This window comes from Pelophylax lessonae, assembly GCF_965119305.1.
Source record: "Pelophylax lessonae genome assembly, chromosome: 5".
In the NCBI taxonomy this organism is placed as follows: domain Eukaryota; kingdom Metazoa; phylum Chordata; class Amphibia; order Anura; family Ranidae; genus Pelophylax; species Pelophylax lessonae.
Genome location: NC_138772.1, coordinates 354,838,709 through 354,854,014, shown reverse-complemented (window position 1 = coordinate 354,854,014; position 15,306 = coordinate 354,838,709). Strand labels below are relative to the sequence as shown.

Here is a 15,306-nt window from a genome sequence, read left to right as displayed (position 1 = left end):
ATCAATCAGCCTTCAGTTTTTTTATGTAAAAGCTTTAAGTGATATTAAAGTGGAAGTAAACCCCTTAGTCCCGGTTCACACTTCTGCGATGCGGGAACGCTGCGTATATACAGCGTGTTCCCGCATCGCATCCGCACCCCTGGCAGTTCACACTGCCATATGCAATACGCAGGGGGTGTCAATTAAAAGTTAACGACACCCCCAGTTGAGATCACATATCGCAGTGCAATCTGCAAGTTCGCACAGAATCGGATCGCACTAGTGTGAACCACCATGCGATCCGATTCTGCTGCGGATAAAAAAAAAAAGGGTCATGTGTGTGTTTAGTGCGATTGTGGTGCGAATTCAGCCATAAAAAGTGTATGGCTGAAATTTGCACCGCACAGAGATCGCATGTAATTTAGGAGCAGTGCGCTCCAAATTACATGCAGTCACAGAGATCACCCCTGAGCACAGAGCACCCCTAATTCTCCTCTTCTGGGGCCCCCCTCCGATGCTTCTGGCTCCTGCTTTTAGAGTGCCCCAATAGTAAGCTGCAAAGTATAATATAGAGTGCCCCTATAGCAACTTTAGAACCACTTACTTCCTGCCCAGGACTACATGTCCCATGAGGCATTGCTCCTCACACATTCACATTCACAAGTTCTCAGGCACTTACTGACATGTAAGGACGGTGTACTGAGCTGTATGTATGCTGCACTGTGTCTTCTGACATGTATGGATAGTGCACTGAGCTGTATGGGTGCTGCACTGTATTTCCTGATATGTAAACAAATAATGCATTCTGTATGCAGTCCAACTAATCGAATAGTGAATAGTTGACAATTATTTTCATAATTAGTTGTTTCGGCCCTACATAATATACTGGAACGTTATGACATACGCACCTTAGAACGATGCCCTCCAGCGCTGCGCTGTCACCGCTGACAGGCACTTCAATCTCCACCCGGTCTTTCTTCTGTCCTGTTCGTGTCCTGCGTCTATCTGATTGGCCGTGCTGCGATGACGTCAAGGACCACAGCACGGAGCTCTGAAGGGACGACACTGGTATACCATTCTTTCAGAGCAAATGACTTGACTGGCTGCATGCAGTGTGAATATCTCAAAATATGCACTGTTACTGTATTAATGACACTGGCAGGAAATGGGGTAAACACTGTTGGTGATCAAGGGGTTAAATGTATGCCTCATGCTTACTGACGTGGTTGGGGGGGAGGGGGTTCTGTGACAGAGACAGATCGCAGGTTCAGCTATGCTGAATCCTGTGATCTGTCCCTGCCTGTCACAGAGAAGATCCGCCTGCTTTGTTTACACAAGCGGGCGGATCTTCTCACACTTTCCCCGACGATCGGGGAAGAGAGGCGGTGATCACCACCTCTCCATCTCTGGCCCGACTCCTGCTGTCTAAACACAGCAGGAGCGTGCCGCAGAGACAGCGGGGAGTCCAGCGACGTAGGTCTACGTCGCTGGACCCAGGGCTGCCACTGTGCCGCAGTAGCAGCACAGTGAGCAGTCCTAAAGTGGTTAAATAAAAATAAACATCTTACACTTGCCTGCTCTGTCCAAGAATTTTACACAGAGCAGCCCCGATCCTCCGCTTCTGGGGTGCCCCGCCGACGCTCCTGGATCCTCCCCTTTATCAGATGCCTCTACAGAGAGACACTTTCCATGGGGGCACCCGTGCGGGCACGCTCCAGAGTCTCTTTGCTGTGTCCATGGACACAGACAGAGGGACTTGGCCCCGCCCATCCCGCTCCCATGTCACTGGATTTGATTGACAGTAGTGGGAGCCAATGGCTTCAGCTGCTATCAATCTATCCTATGAGGACAGAGACAGCGGCTGGAGCTGCTGGTCTTGTGCACGTTGCTGGAACAGATGGGCTTAGGAAAGAACAGATGGGCTTAGGAAAAGTCTCAATACCTTGAGACTTTGCGATCCCTTTAACCCTTGCAGAATGCAGGGGGGGGGGGGGGCAGTCCCACTGCATGGGAGGATTTCTCCTTTGCCTGGTGATGGGCTTTAAAGCTGAATTCTAGGCATTCATCTCCCTTGTAAAAAGTGAAGGCACATGGAGTTAAATGCAAGGAGGTGCATGATATTTTCCTGAGCCTATCTCTATTTAAATCTGACTTTTTTATTTTTTGCCCTCTCCAGCTATCGCTCTATTTCTGGGATGCCAACACTAATGCTTCAGGTCTAAGCATCCTCAACATTAGAGTCGCTGCAGCTGCTATGCCCGTGCCTCCCCTCCTCCTGCCCAATCAAAAACACCTATGTAAACTCATTCACAAGATACAAAGGCTTGGCCGAATGGACAGCGAAGAGGAGGGGTGGGCATAGTTGCTGTGTGTGTGCCTCTCCCTCCTCTTTCACAGCCTATATACTTCAGCAAAGCCAAAGGCCTGTCAGATATAAATAATAGAGATAAGCCCAGGAGATGTCATGCACCTCCTTGGACTTTAAGTGGAACTTTAGTAAAAAAATTAAGTCTTGTTAGATCACTTCAGACTGGCCCCTTCTGCAGGTATAGCTATGTAAAACATTAAAAATAAATAACCCAGCATTGCACATGCTCATTATTTTTTAGGCACTGCCGATTTTGTAGAGGCTGATCTGCTGACAGCCTTAGGGCCAGTTCACACCATAGAAACACAGTCCAGATGTTTTTCTGCATGCGCGTTAACGTGCTCATGCGTTTTTGGTACAGTCCAGTGCATTTTTTCCCCTTGTTTTACCTTCACCTTAAATAAGGGCCAGTTCACACCACAAAAATGCAATCCGGATACCTTTTGGATGAGGTTTTGCCTACAGTTCACACCACGCGCAGTTCCGGTGTGTTTTTGATACCTTTTGCTGTGTTCTAGTTAGAGCTGCACTATAAAACGTAAAAAAAAATAAAAAAATATCGCTATCTCGATTCACCCCCCTTCGGGATCTTAAAAAGGCATGCCCTCGATTCTTAGGCCCCTTTCACACAGGCGGACCGTTCAGATCCGCCTGTCCGTTTTTTTAGCGGAACTGAACGGTCCCCCCATACATCCCTATGGGGCATCGGATGTCAGCGGAGACATGTCCGCTGACATCTGATCCGATCCATCAAATCTGGACGCATGGAAACCCTATTTTTCCATCCATCCAGCGGATCGGATGGCATCGGATGAGAACAAAGCGACGGTCCGTTCCCATCCGATTTCCCCCATAGAGATGTATGGGGAACTGACAGCTGTGTCTCTGCACACAGCACGGAGAACAGCTGTCATCCTCCTGCTCAGCGGGGGATCGGAGGATCAATCCCCCGCTGAGATAAACGGAGTCTGTCCACGGACAGGCACTGGACTGCATGTGTGAAATGGCCCTCAAAGCAGAATTAAGCCCCCCTATTCTTTATTTATCAACTTGTTATGGGTAAAGTTTTGGTTTAAAGTAGAACTCTACCCATAACAACTTGCTTCTTGCCTTTTTGCTGAAGCCCAGAGCCGCCAAACAGCAGTAAATCAAAAAAACGTGGACTAAGCCTGTTGTTTTAACGGTTTCAAAAAACAGTAACCTTCCTGGAAAGCGGGAACTGCTGCAACTGCCATGGTGCTGCATATGGGATCAGTTATGACACCAGCCATTTAATGGTTTGACATTTTGGTTGAGGACACAAGCAAATGTGACAGTTAGCAATCCTGACATTCCAGGAAGGTTGATCCTCCGCTGAGCAAAGCAGAGTGCACCAGGCGGAACGCCCTTGTGAAAGAACCCTTAGTCCGTTTTTCGTCCATTCCATTTTTTTCATGGAAGAAAAATAGGGATGCTGACGGAGTCGGATGTAAATGGATGATTATCAGTTTATATCCGTATTTCCATAGAGATGCATTGATGTACGTTTTTCCTGTCAACAGATGTATGAAAAACGGACAGACGTCCGCCTGTGCGAAAGGAGCCATACCTGATCACATGTAAACAGGGGTGCAATCGGGTGGGGGGGGAGAGAGAGAGAGAGAAGGGACGGCCCATAGAAACTTAGGGGGCCCCAGCATCACTAGGGGCCCAGCCACCCTTGTGTCCCAAGCTGCCAAAGGGATGTTTCTTTGCTGGACTGGGATGTCTCTTTGCTGAAAATATGGGGCAGTCTTCGCCTGTGCGAAAGGAGCCATACCTGATCACATGTAAACAGGGCTGCAGTCGGGTGGGAAAAGGGGGAGAGAGAGAAGGGACAGCCCATAAACACTTAGGGGCCCCAGCATCACTACAAGGCCCAGCCACCCTTGTGTCCCAAGCTGCCAGAGGGATGTTTCTTTGCTGGACTGGGATGTCTCTTTGCTGAATATATGGGGCAGTCTTCGCCTGTGCCAAAGGAGCCATACCTGATCACATGTAAATAGGGCTGCAATTGGGGGGGGGGGGAGAGAGAGAATGGACAGCCCATAGACACTTAGGGGGCCCCAGCATCACTAGGGGCCCAGCCACCCTTGTGCCCCAAGCTGCCAGAGGGATGTTTCTTTGCTGGACTGGGATGTCTCTTTGCTGAATATATGAGGCAGTCTCCGCCTGTGCCAAAGGAGCCATACCTGATCACATGTAAACAGGGCTGCAATCGGGGGGGAGGGGAAGAGAGAATGGACAGCCCATACACACTTAGGGGGCCCCAGCATCACTAGGAGCCCAGCCACCCTTGTGTCCCAAGCTGCCAGAGGGATGTTTCTTTGCTGGACTGGGATGTCTCTTTGCTGAATATATGGGGCAGTCTCTTTGCTGGATTGAAATAACCATGTGATGGAAGGTAGGGTGAATATTTTACCCCCCTATGAAATGGGTATGTAAAAGGAAGGAGAGGTGAAATGTTGTGATGGCAGGCTTCAGATTTTTTTGGCCAAAATACAATTGCTTACTGGTAAATCTTAAAAGCACTGATGATTTGGAATACACTCTTCATGTTCATATATTAAAGTTGTAGGAGTGTTAAATAAAAGCGGGTGCACTGAAGGACTTGGTGAGATTGCCATTGGGCCCTGGGAAATGTTGGTGGTCAGGCCTGGGGGGGGGGGGGGGGCTGGCCTAAAGCTGTATTAGTGGCCCCACAATTTCTGATGGCTGCCCTGCATGTACAGCACCATGGCAGTTGCAGATCAAACAGAAGGGAAGGTGGCTGAAAAGGATGGGAGGTTTAGTTTTGCTTGAACTTCACACAGAAGGGCAGAAGGGGAAGGCTGAGTAGGACTTCCAGCAAGTATAAAGGCAAGCAGCAATTGTTTTAAATGATGTGAATGGGATCATGTAACAAATATAACACTGGTGCTATCACAGTTTGGCTGTAAGAGTGGACAGACACTTTAAGCCAAGATCAGAGCGGATAAGACAGAAGGCTGATCTCTCCTCCAGCTGTACTAACATAAATCTCTTATACTGGGATCAGTCCAGGGAGCCCCATCCATCAGACATAAGCCGTCCATATAGTCCACACAGACTGTGATCACCATCAGCAGCTCATATTGTACAAAGACAGCACTGATCAGAGCCCGGCAGCCGTGCGCATGTCAGAGGATCGGTGACCGGGGGCTCCTCCCCCCTCCAGGTGACAGTGCCAGCAAGGCACAGCTAACCCCCCAGGACCATACCCGGCGTCCCTCACCTTACCTGCTGTCAGCTGTCACAGTGCAGACTATCACCGCACATCCCGCAGCCGAAATACCCGGCACTATCAGTCTTTCCTTCTCACATCCTGATCCCCCCCTCTACAGCTCATCTGATTGGAGCCCCGGGCATGGAGGCGTGACCATGGGGACACGTCACACTAAGCGCCCGGCTGATCATAGAGGAAGTGGATTGTGCAGGTGTGAGGGGGAGGAGAGCTGGGAGTCACACGTGGCTGTAGCGGCCAGTCAATGACACACCTGTCCGGGACAGCAGTGCTTCATGGTGATTGGAGGGTTATTTATACAAGAGGACGTGTGAGGGAAACAAGATCTTAGTGTGAATGACAACTACTGACAGTCAATGTAGACGGGGAGGAGAAGCTCCTTACTAAGGACTGATAAGTGACTGTCACCAAAGAAAACCCTGGAAGAGGGGGTATAGAGGCTCATTTACACCAAAGTCCTGGCATTCTACATTTCTTTGCAGCATTATTTTTATTGTATGCATTTACATGCTTGTGGTGTGTTTTGGTGCAAAATGCTTAACATTCTGAAGAGTGAATTCACACTGATTACTAAAATGCATGTACAAAATTACTGGCCACTTTATTAGTACACCTTGCTAGTAGTGGGATGGACCCCCGTTTGCCTTCAGATAAGTCCACCCTAAAATTAAAATTCCTGCATCTATAGATTAGGGTGACCAGACATCCCCGGAGCCAGTCTGTCGCTGGAATTTTTGTCTCCGGATTGTAGAGACAGCGCTAGGTGCAGGGCCGATCGTGAGCAGGTGCTGAAGCCAGTGGCATAGCAGCAGGGGACGGTCTGCCCCAGATGCCACACATTGGGGGGTAGGGAGTCAGACCGGTGTCACTCACTGTTTCAGTTTTAATTTGAATCGCTGGGTGCCCGCTGTCACCCAAAGTCCCACCTCCTGGTTTGGATCCTTTGATAGACAGCACACTTGTCCAATGCCAGGACATGTGCGGTCTATCATTGGTAGGAGCCAATCTAGGAGGCGGGGCTTGTGTGACACCGGGCACCCGGCAATTCAAATTAAAGCTGACACAGCGGGCGACGCCGGCCTGTGTGACGATCTGGCCGGCTCTCCTCTTCTCTCTGATCCCCTGCACTGGTGAGGCTGCATTGCTGGGCACTGGTCAGGCTGGATAGATCAGTACTGGTGAGTCTTCACTGCTGGGCACTGGTCAGGCTTCATTGCTGGGTACTGGTCAGGCTGCATTGCTGGGCACAGCTGAGCCTTGCATTCTTTATGTAGTGCACTCCTGAGCCCTGCATTCTTTATGTAGCACGCTTCTGAGTGTTACTTAGCCCTGCATTACTTATGTAGCACACTCCTTAGCCCTGCATTCTTTATGTAACGCACTCCTTAGCCCTGCATTCTTTATGTAACACACTCCTTAGCCCTGCATTCTTTATGTAACACACTCCTTAGCCCTGCATTCTTTATGTAACACACTCCTTAGCCCTGCATTCTTTATGTAACGCACTCCTTAGCCCTGCATTCTTTATGTAACGCACTCCTTAACTCTGCACTCTGGTTTTTCTTTCAATCTTATCTTCATATTTGGTAGTCATATCTCAAAAAATTCTAAGTATCTTTTTTTTAATCTTATGGACGAAATGTGAGAAATAACGTTTATATCATACAATCATTCCATAAACACACACTGCATATATAATTTGAGGAAACTATGCTTATAAAATAGTTTACAATTTGCCAATAAAAAAAAGAATAATAATATGTCCCCAGATTTCATTTTTAAAATCTGGTCACTTTACTATAGATCTCCACAATCTAATGCTAACCTATCTAACCCTCTAAAGAAGAAATCTGTATACATACTTTTTTTGAAGCTGATCTGACCCGATCTCCAGTGGCAGAAGCTCTGCAGAGGACACAGCCAACAATGGCTGTGAAATAAATAGGAAGTGACGTCACCCATAGACTTACTATGGGGCTTCCGTTGTCGGATGTGTCCTCTGCACCCACCTCCACAGCGAAGACACAGCAGACAGCTAAGCGTGGGATCGGATCTGATTGGCTTCAAAAAAGGTAAGTGATTTATTATTTACAGAGCTTAAAGGTTGTTAGATCGTGTAGATCTATAGGTGAAGGGATTTTAGTGTTAGGGTGGACGTATCCTTAAATTCTTCCAATGCTTATCAAATTCCTATATATCGCGCTCTCTCTCTCTGGCTAATGCAGATGGACCCTATTTCCTCAAACTCCTTGGAATGCCCCTAGCATGATGACCTCACACTTTGGCTCCACCTTACGTGTTACGTCCTTTGGACTTCATCAGAGGTTAGCCAGAAGTGTCTAATGTATAATGTGTTTTTGCCGTGTTTTGTAACATGACAATACACCTCCTCCTAGCAGTGTCTACACTACAAGGCTGCATCAAACCAGGAAGTGATAAGAAGACAGCAGGGTGAATACAGAGGAGATAATCAGGCTAGTGAAGCCAAGGCCATACTTTTACAATCCCTCTGACCTGTCTTACAAGGATCGTAGCAAATAGCAAGAGCTTGCAAGCAGAGTCATATATGTTAATTGGGATGGTTCTTCAAGCAAATAGACAATAAACATAAGTATCTGCAGGGTATATCTCTTTATGCTATGCTAATATATGCTTATTATCACACTTTTGCATGCAAACATTCTTTTTTTATGCAAAAGTGCAAATTGCAGTCACAATGCCAAAAATATTGTGCATCATTGCAGTGTTCATATGGCGGAGGGTTTACAGACAGGGAGTCTGATGACTGAAAACAGTTCAGATGCAGAGAGCACAGGAATTCATCATCTCATGGCATTTGTCTTGTTTAACATCCATTTTATTTTGGCAAATTTGATTTTGTTTTGTACTTATAAAACAAATATAATAAAATTCACAGATCAAAAGTAAGCTGATCTGACATTTTATTTGGTTGATTTTCCAACATACGGCTTTACAGAATCCTTGTAAATGTCACAAAGAAGGAACTTCACAAACCTCATCACTCATGCATACAAGTAGGCTTGTGACGGTATCAGATTTTCACGCTGCGATTAATTGATTAAGGTTTTGCCACGGTATACGGTATTATCACGGTATTCTATTATTAAATTTAAATTATTAAATTTCCACCTCACTTCAATTTCATTGCTGAATTTAGGGGCTTTGGTTCACTTATGCACATTATTATGCACATTATTATATAGTCAGTCAGTACAGACTCTGTGAACCAGGCCTAAAATAGGTCATCAAGCAGTGTCTGGCCTAACTGGTGATAACTGGTCCTGGCGCTCGGCTCCGATCCGATGGCCTGGTCATTAAGAGGGCAAATCCTTGTGGTCAAATCCTTGTGGTCAAGAAGTGGTTAAACCTGAAGGAGGTGTTGTTTATAAATTACTTTACTATCCCTTTAGGCCTGGTTTACATGTATGCGGGTTGGTGGTTCACATGTATGCGGGTTGGCGGCCCACATTTTCACAGGCATAGCAGCCCATTGATGTGAATGGGCTTGAGCTGCTATGCCTGCGTTTTCAGCTGAAAAAAGGTGCATGCAGAATTTAAAAAAATGCAGTGGCCATGAAATCCATCCTTCTTTTGCACCATGCGACTTACCTGCCTTTGCTGCACACACAAACTGTTTTTAAATGCCGTGCCCACGTATACAAAAAATGCAGAAAGCTTGCCAGAGCAGGAACTGCAGGTTAGTCGCATGGTGCAAAAGCAGGATGGATTTCAAGGCAACTGAATTTTAAAAAAAATGCTGCATGCACCTTTTTTCTGCGGAAAATGAGGGCATAGCAGCCCGTTCAAATCAATGGGCTGCTATGCCTGTGCAAATGTGGGCCGCCAACCCGCATACATGTGAACCAGGCCTAAAGCAATAGTAAAGTCATTAATAGATAAAAACACCGTTCCTCCTGCAGGTTTAACCACTTCTGGATCGCAAGGATTTGCCCCTTTAAAGACCAGGCCATCGGATCAGAGCGCCAGGACCAGTCATCACCAGGTAGGCCAGACACTGCTTGATGGCTATATAATAATGTGATGTGGGCTGCTATGCGTGTGTGTGTGTATATGTATATATATATATATATTTATATATATATATATATATATATATATATATTAGAGCTGCACGATTCTGGCCAAAATGAGAATCACGATTTTTTAGCTTGGAATAAAGATCACGATTCTCTGTGTAACAAAAAAAAAATTGGGATAACTTTACTGTTACGTTTTTTTTTTTTTTTTTTTTTTTTATTCATTAAAGTCTATTAATTGCGTTTGAAAGACTGCTGCGCAAATACAGTGTGACATAAAATATTACAACAATCGCCATTTTTTTTCTGTAGGGTCTCTGCTAAAAAATATATATAAAATGTTTGGGGTTCTAAGTACTTTTCTAGCAAAAAAAAAACTGATTTTAACTTGCAAGCAACAAATGTCAGAAAAAGATCCAGTCTTTAAGAGGTTAAACTTCTTTTCTCCCTGGCAGAGGGAAGGAAAAGATACAAATGTAATCATTTTTGTTTATAGTTACTGGGAGAGCTGTGTGAGTGAATGAGTCATCCAGCTCACTGAAATGTATCAATTCACAAGTCAGACCCAGGAGCAGATAAACTCGGTATTTTAAAAATGCCACAATAACAATACCGTGGCTATGCAATACCGCGATATATCGAATTACCGAAAACCGGCATATGTCTACATACAAGTCACAGAAACCTTCCGAAATATCACAGCTAGAATCAAATTTTATTAACCAACATAGCAGCAATGTAGTGGATACGAGTACACGGAAAATCTTTATTTTAAAACATTATGCAACAGCACAAAACTGCCATGTCAACTGACCTATGGTAGAAGAATGGGAATTCATCCTAGATATTAGCACCACTCCTGCTGTCCCAAGTTGCTGTGAATTCTGTCCATGACATTGTGGCTAACTGTGTCCTCAAACTGAAAGCTGTCAAATTCACAAAGTTGTGCACAGTACATGTTGCTTTAACTGCAGTGATAGCCTTCTGCATGTTTAGGTGGGTGGGAGTGTGCAACAAATGCCATTTATTAGAAAGCATGCAAAATGCATGCTCCACAACTTTTTGTGGTCTGGTGAGGCAGTAATTAAATGCCCTCCCCTCTTAGTGAGTGACTACAAAAGGGCCTTAGCAAGTGTTCACCCAGGGCAAAGGCATCAATCCCTACAAGAACAAGAGCAGGAGCTCTTGTTCCCGAAAGTGGACAGTTCTCTGGCACGAGCAGTCCAGCTGTACAAATGAAAAGCATGCAAAAATACTGACGTCAGAGCTGCTCTCATAGGACCCTGTGTCAATGTAACTAAACTGATAATTTGCATCTGCCATTTCAAATAAAACAAAGAGAAATATTTTTTATAATTAAAAAAAATTGCTGCCAGCAGCTACTGGCCTAATTATTTGTACTGTATGTATTTCCCAACAATTGCTCCCAAGTAATTGGGGAAATTACAGCAATTACAGAAAACTTGAGCTATCTTGGACCATTCTTCTGCAGTTGGTTTCTTGAAGACCACATCCTTCAGTACATCACATATGACTGTGCAGGTGTCCTGGACAATATAACTTGCTGTTGATTTCCCCACCAGCAAATTGCAGTGAAGACTAGCAAGAGAATAACCAGTTGCAAAGAAAATTATCAAATATATGTTTTGCAGTTAATTTATTAAAGACAAAATAGTGTAGTGTCAAACGCCACTACAACAAGCACCTTAAAAATTAAAGAGATGAGGAGCAGTTTAGCTGCCAGAGCAAGCAAACCGAACGGCTCCTGGGAGTGCTGACAGCAGTGCAATCCCGTATGCAATCAAAGCAGTGTGAAGAAAAAAAGTATGATTAACCTTTTAATAGGCAGAATAATATTCATGAAGAACATGTTTTGTCTCTCCATCTTGCTGGAGAGTAAGCCTAACAATTCGTCAAAACTTTGAAAAACATAAAAAAGGATAGTAATCAATACCTACAACACACAATGTCACCTTACATATGTCCCTATAGAGCAGGGATAGGCAACCTTAGAGAGATTGAGATCTACTTGAACAACACTGATGAAGTCAAAGATCACCGGGCACAGTGTCCTGTTAGGGCCGGTTCACACCAAAACGCTGTGCCAGAAAGGCATGTTCCATGTGTGTTTCCTGCACCCTTTTCGAAACGCACTGCCTTTGTGATCTGCTGTGGGTGATACATCGTTAACCCCAAATGTAGATCGCAAACGCAGCGTGTTTGTGGATACAAAATTAAAATAAGTATTACAAGAGAGTGCAGGGTTTAGGAGTGTGTTACGCTCAGAATGCAGGGTTCAGAAGTGCGTTACACTCAGAATGCAGGGCTGAGGAGTGCGTTGTGCTCAGAATGCAGGGCTAAGGAGTGTGTTGTGCTCAGAATGCAGGGCTAAGGAGTGTGTTACGCTCAGAATGCAGGGCTAAGGAGTGCGTTGTGCTCAGAATGCAGGGCTAAGGAGTGCATTATGCTCAGAATATGCTATGCTGGTGCCTGCACCCAAAGCCAATTAAAGAATTGGTTCAGGTAATGACATTGCTGGATCCCTGGACAGTAAATGTCCTTATATAAAAAGCCAGCAGCTACAGTATTTTCAGCTGCTGACTTTTAATTTTTTGGGGGAACCTGGAGTTCCTCTATAAGTTTTGACAATAAAACCTAGCAGCTGACTGGTTACTATGCACAGCTGCACCAGATTCTGTGTGAACCCGTTTTAATAAATCTGCCCCATAGATCCATAGGATCTCATATTGAATGTCCCAATCATTCCCTGGTATCAATTCAGGCTTATTTTCAATAATTAGCACAGACATCCAGAGTCCCTGACTGCTTTCATGTAGGTGATGCATGTCTGCAGAACCAGGTGAGGCACTGTGCATGGGCCAGGACAGAATGCGGCCTTCTATACCACAAGTCCACCTGAACAGACAGCAACATGGTGGGTGTGTGAGTATACACTGGTTCTGACATCCACAGACAACAGGGAGGGCACCCAAGTGGGTGGGGGATGGTGCAGTAAGCATGTTCGCAGGTTAAAATGCTGGTTAGTGAAATAGCCACTGCCCCAGCCAGTAGGGAAACAGTTAACCTGTTTCCCGCAGTTTTTGCTGAGCTCTCCCTGTTCTGATAATAAAAGGGGGGAGGGCTCTGCCCATATACACAGTCTGCTGCATGGGAATAAAGACACAGACAAGCCACAGCATGTAATCTCCAGCAGGCTGGATCTTCTCAGGAGTATTACAGCAGATGTCATCCGGTCAGCAAAGCTACACCATGCAGTCTGATTCTGCTGGGCCAGTTGCTACTAATCTGGCAACTGGCCTCAAGGTAGGTTGTCAAGAGCTATTTTCTCTGTTATACCTATACTGTAGGGAGGCACAGTGTGGGGTACCCATGGGAGAATGGCCTTGATTTGGGTGTTGGTTGCTATGGGTGTTTGCGTGCCTCTTACAAGTTCAGGGTGAATGTGCTTTGTGTTCCTGCCCACCATTGGTGTGGCAAGTTGGAGGCAGTGGCTTCTGCCCTAACACCTCTCAAGCGGCAAAGCAGTGTGCCGGCGGCTCAGAGGTAAGCAGAAGCTTCAGCCTGGTAACACCTTCTGACACTTATGTTTCACTTGTGCATGTGTAGGGCAACTGGGGTCTGCATACTCCATTTTTTCTATCAATTATGCTCTCGTTTTTCTCAGATTACCTCAAAATGATACTATTTTATCCTAAGAAATCTAAATGGGCGAAAACATAAAGTAGTTCTTTGGTCCTAAAAAAAAACATAGGCACATGGATCACAGTCACCTTTTTGGTGCACACTGTACATAATTTTAAAAGCAGAACCTCCCAGTGGATTGAGGTCATTTCACTGGTCTTTGGCACTTTTGCACAAACCAATCAAAATACGTTTATTGCGATTTTTTTTACCAAAAATATGTAGCAGAAAACAAATTGGCCTAAAATGTTAACAAATTTTGATTTTTACATTTTTTTTTGAGAATTTCATGTAAAAAAATGTGAAAAATATTGTTATTTTTTCAAAATTGTCGCTCTTTTTTTTGTTTATAGCGCAAAAAGTAAAAATTGCACAGGTGATCAAATACCACCAAAAGAAAGCTCTGTTTGTGGGAAAAAAAGGGCGTCAATTTCATTTGGGTACAGTGTTGCACAACTGCGCAATTGTCCGTTACAGTCACGCAGTGCCGAATCGCAAAATAGGGCCTGGTCTTTGAGCAGCCAGATCCTCCGGGGCTTAAGTGGTTAATCATATCCATTTTGGCATTTGCCCTGTGTAATGGAACACTGTGCAGTGTTTGTTCTGACCAAGGTGCTTTCAAGCTGGGTGCTATACAGGTCCAGGGGAGTGGACCCCAGATGTAAGAGGGACTTGAAGGTCTTTTTTGACATAGCCCGCTGTGATGGGTGAAGGTTGGATTCCTGTTATGATTCAGAGTCCTGTGGCGAGAATGGTAAGTTTGCATTTGCAGTACAGTATTTCTTTAACCACTTGCCGGCCAGCCGCCGCAGATATACGTCCGCAGGTTCCAGCGAAACGCCGTACCCGTACGTCGCTTCTCGGGAGCAATCATGGGGGCATGCCTGTGCCCCCATTCGCTAGCCGGAAAGCTGATCTGCGGGGGCTGGCGGCCGCGATTGCTGCCAGGCACCCACGATCGCTCCCCGTGGAGACAGAATGGTGATCTGCCGTTGTAAACACAGCAGACCATTGTTCTGTCAGCAATCAACACAGGGCACCTGTTTTCCTCCTATTTAGGAACACTGGTCCCTGTGTTGATTCCAAGTAGAGCAGGCACCTTTTCAAAGTCACGTAGATGGGAACGGGTGTCATTAAAATCAATAGGCTGTGATTTGTCATGCGACTTTATGTGTCCAAAGTCACATGACAAGCCTCACCAGTGGAAACGGAGCCTAAAACTCATTACTCATATATAATGAGCAATAGAAATTTATTTGTATCCTTATCAAAAACATCTCTTTATACCTTTTATTTCTTTCATATATAGCACAGGTCATGTGACCTGACCTCCCCCCACTATCTTAGGAGAATCTGCTAGCCTAAACGAGACTATAAAGACAGATCTTGTTCTGTGAAGGATATGGGGGTGGGGCTGGGCAGGTCTAGGCATGCCTGTCTAAGAAAGACTGACAACCTTTTCAGGAAGTGAAAGACATATTAGCAAATTCAGATAAAGGGAGATAGCATTGTCAGTGAAGAACAGGAAGAAGCTGATTGTCTAGTTTAGATAAGACTTTCTAAGCTACACAAGCAGCTAGCCAGAAAATAAATAATATCAAATAAAAAGATATTTAACATACTATTAAAAGGAAACATTCAATTTTTGACTGGAGTTTCCCTTTAAGCCGATTTCTACTTTTGCAGCCAAATTTGAATAACACCCACTTTAAATTTGTTACATGTTTACTATAACGTAGCAGGGCTTAAAAGATATTTAAAAATTGCTAGATACCTTTTTAAGTGCTTTTTACTTGCCTAAAATCTTTGCATGCTCTCACTGCTTTGTATTGTTTAGGAGGGACTGTGGAGTAATGTTTAGCATAATTAAAGGGATTGTAAAGGCAGAAGGTTTTTTATCTTAAAGCATTCTATGCATT

At 45.0% G+C, this 15,306-nt stretch overlaps 1 protein-coding gene across 2 annotated transcripts in view; it reads right to left on the bottom strand.

The window, feature by feature from the left end:
• The window catches only part of SLC66A2 (solute carrier family 66 member 2), a 217,625-nt gene extending 211,875 nt beyond the window's left edge, over positions 1 to 5,750 (bottom strand). For both annotated transcript variants that reach the window (XM_082258198.1, XM_082258199.1), the window contains exon 1: positions 5,624 to 5,750. The gene's annotated coding sequence lies outside the window, so the exon portion shown is untranslated. The remainder of the gene's footprint in view (positions 1 to 5,623) is intronic.
• Positions 5,751 to 15,306: the final 9,556 nt, after the last annotated feature.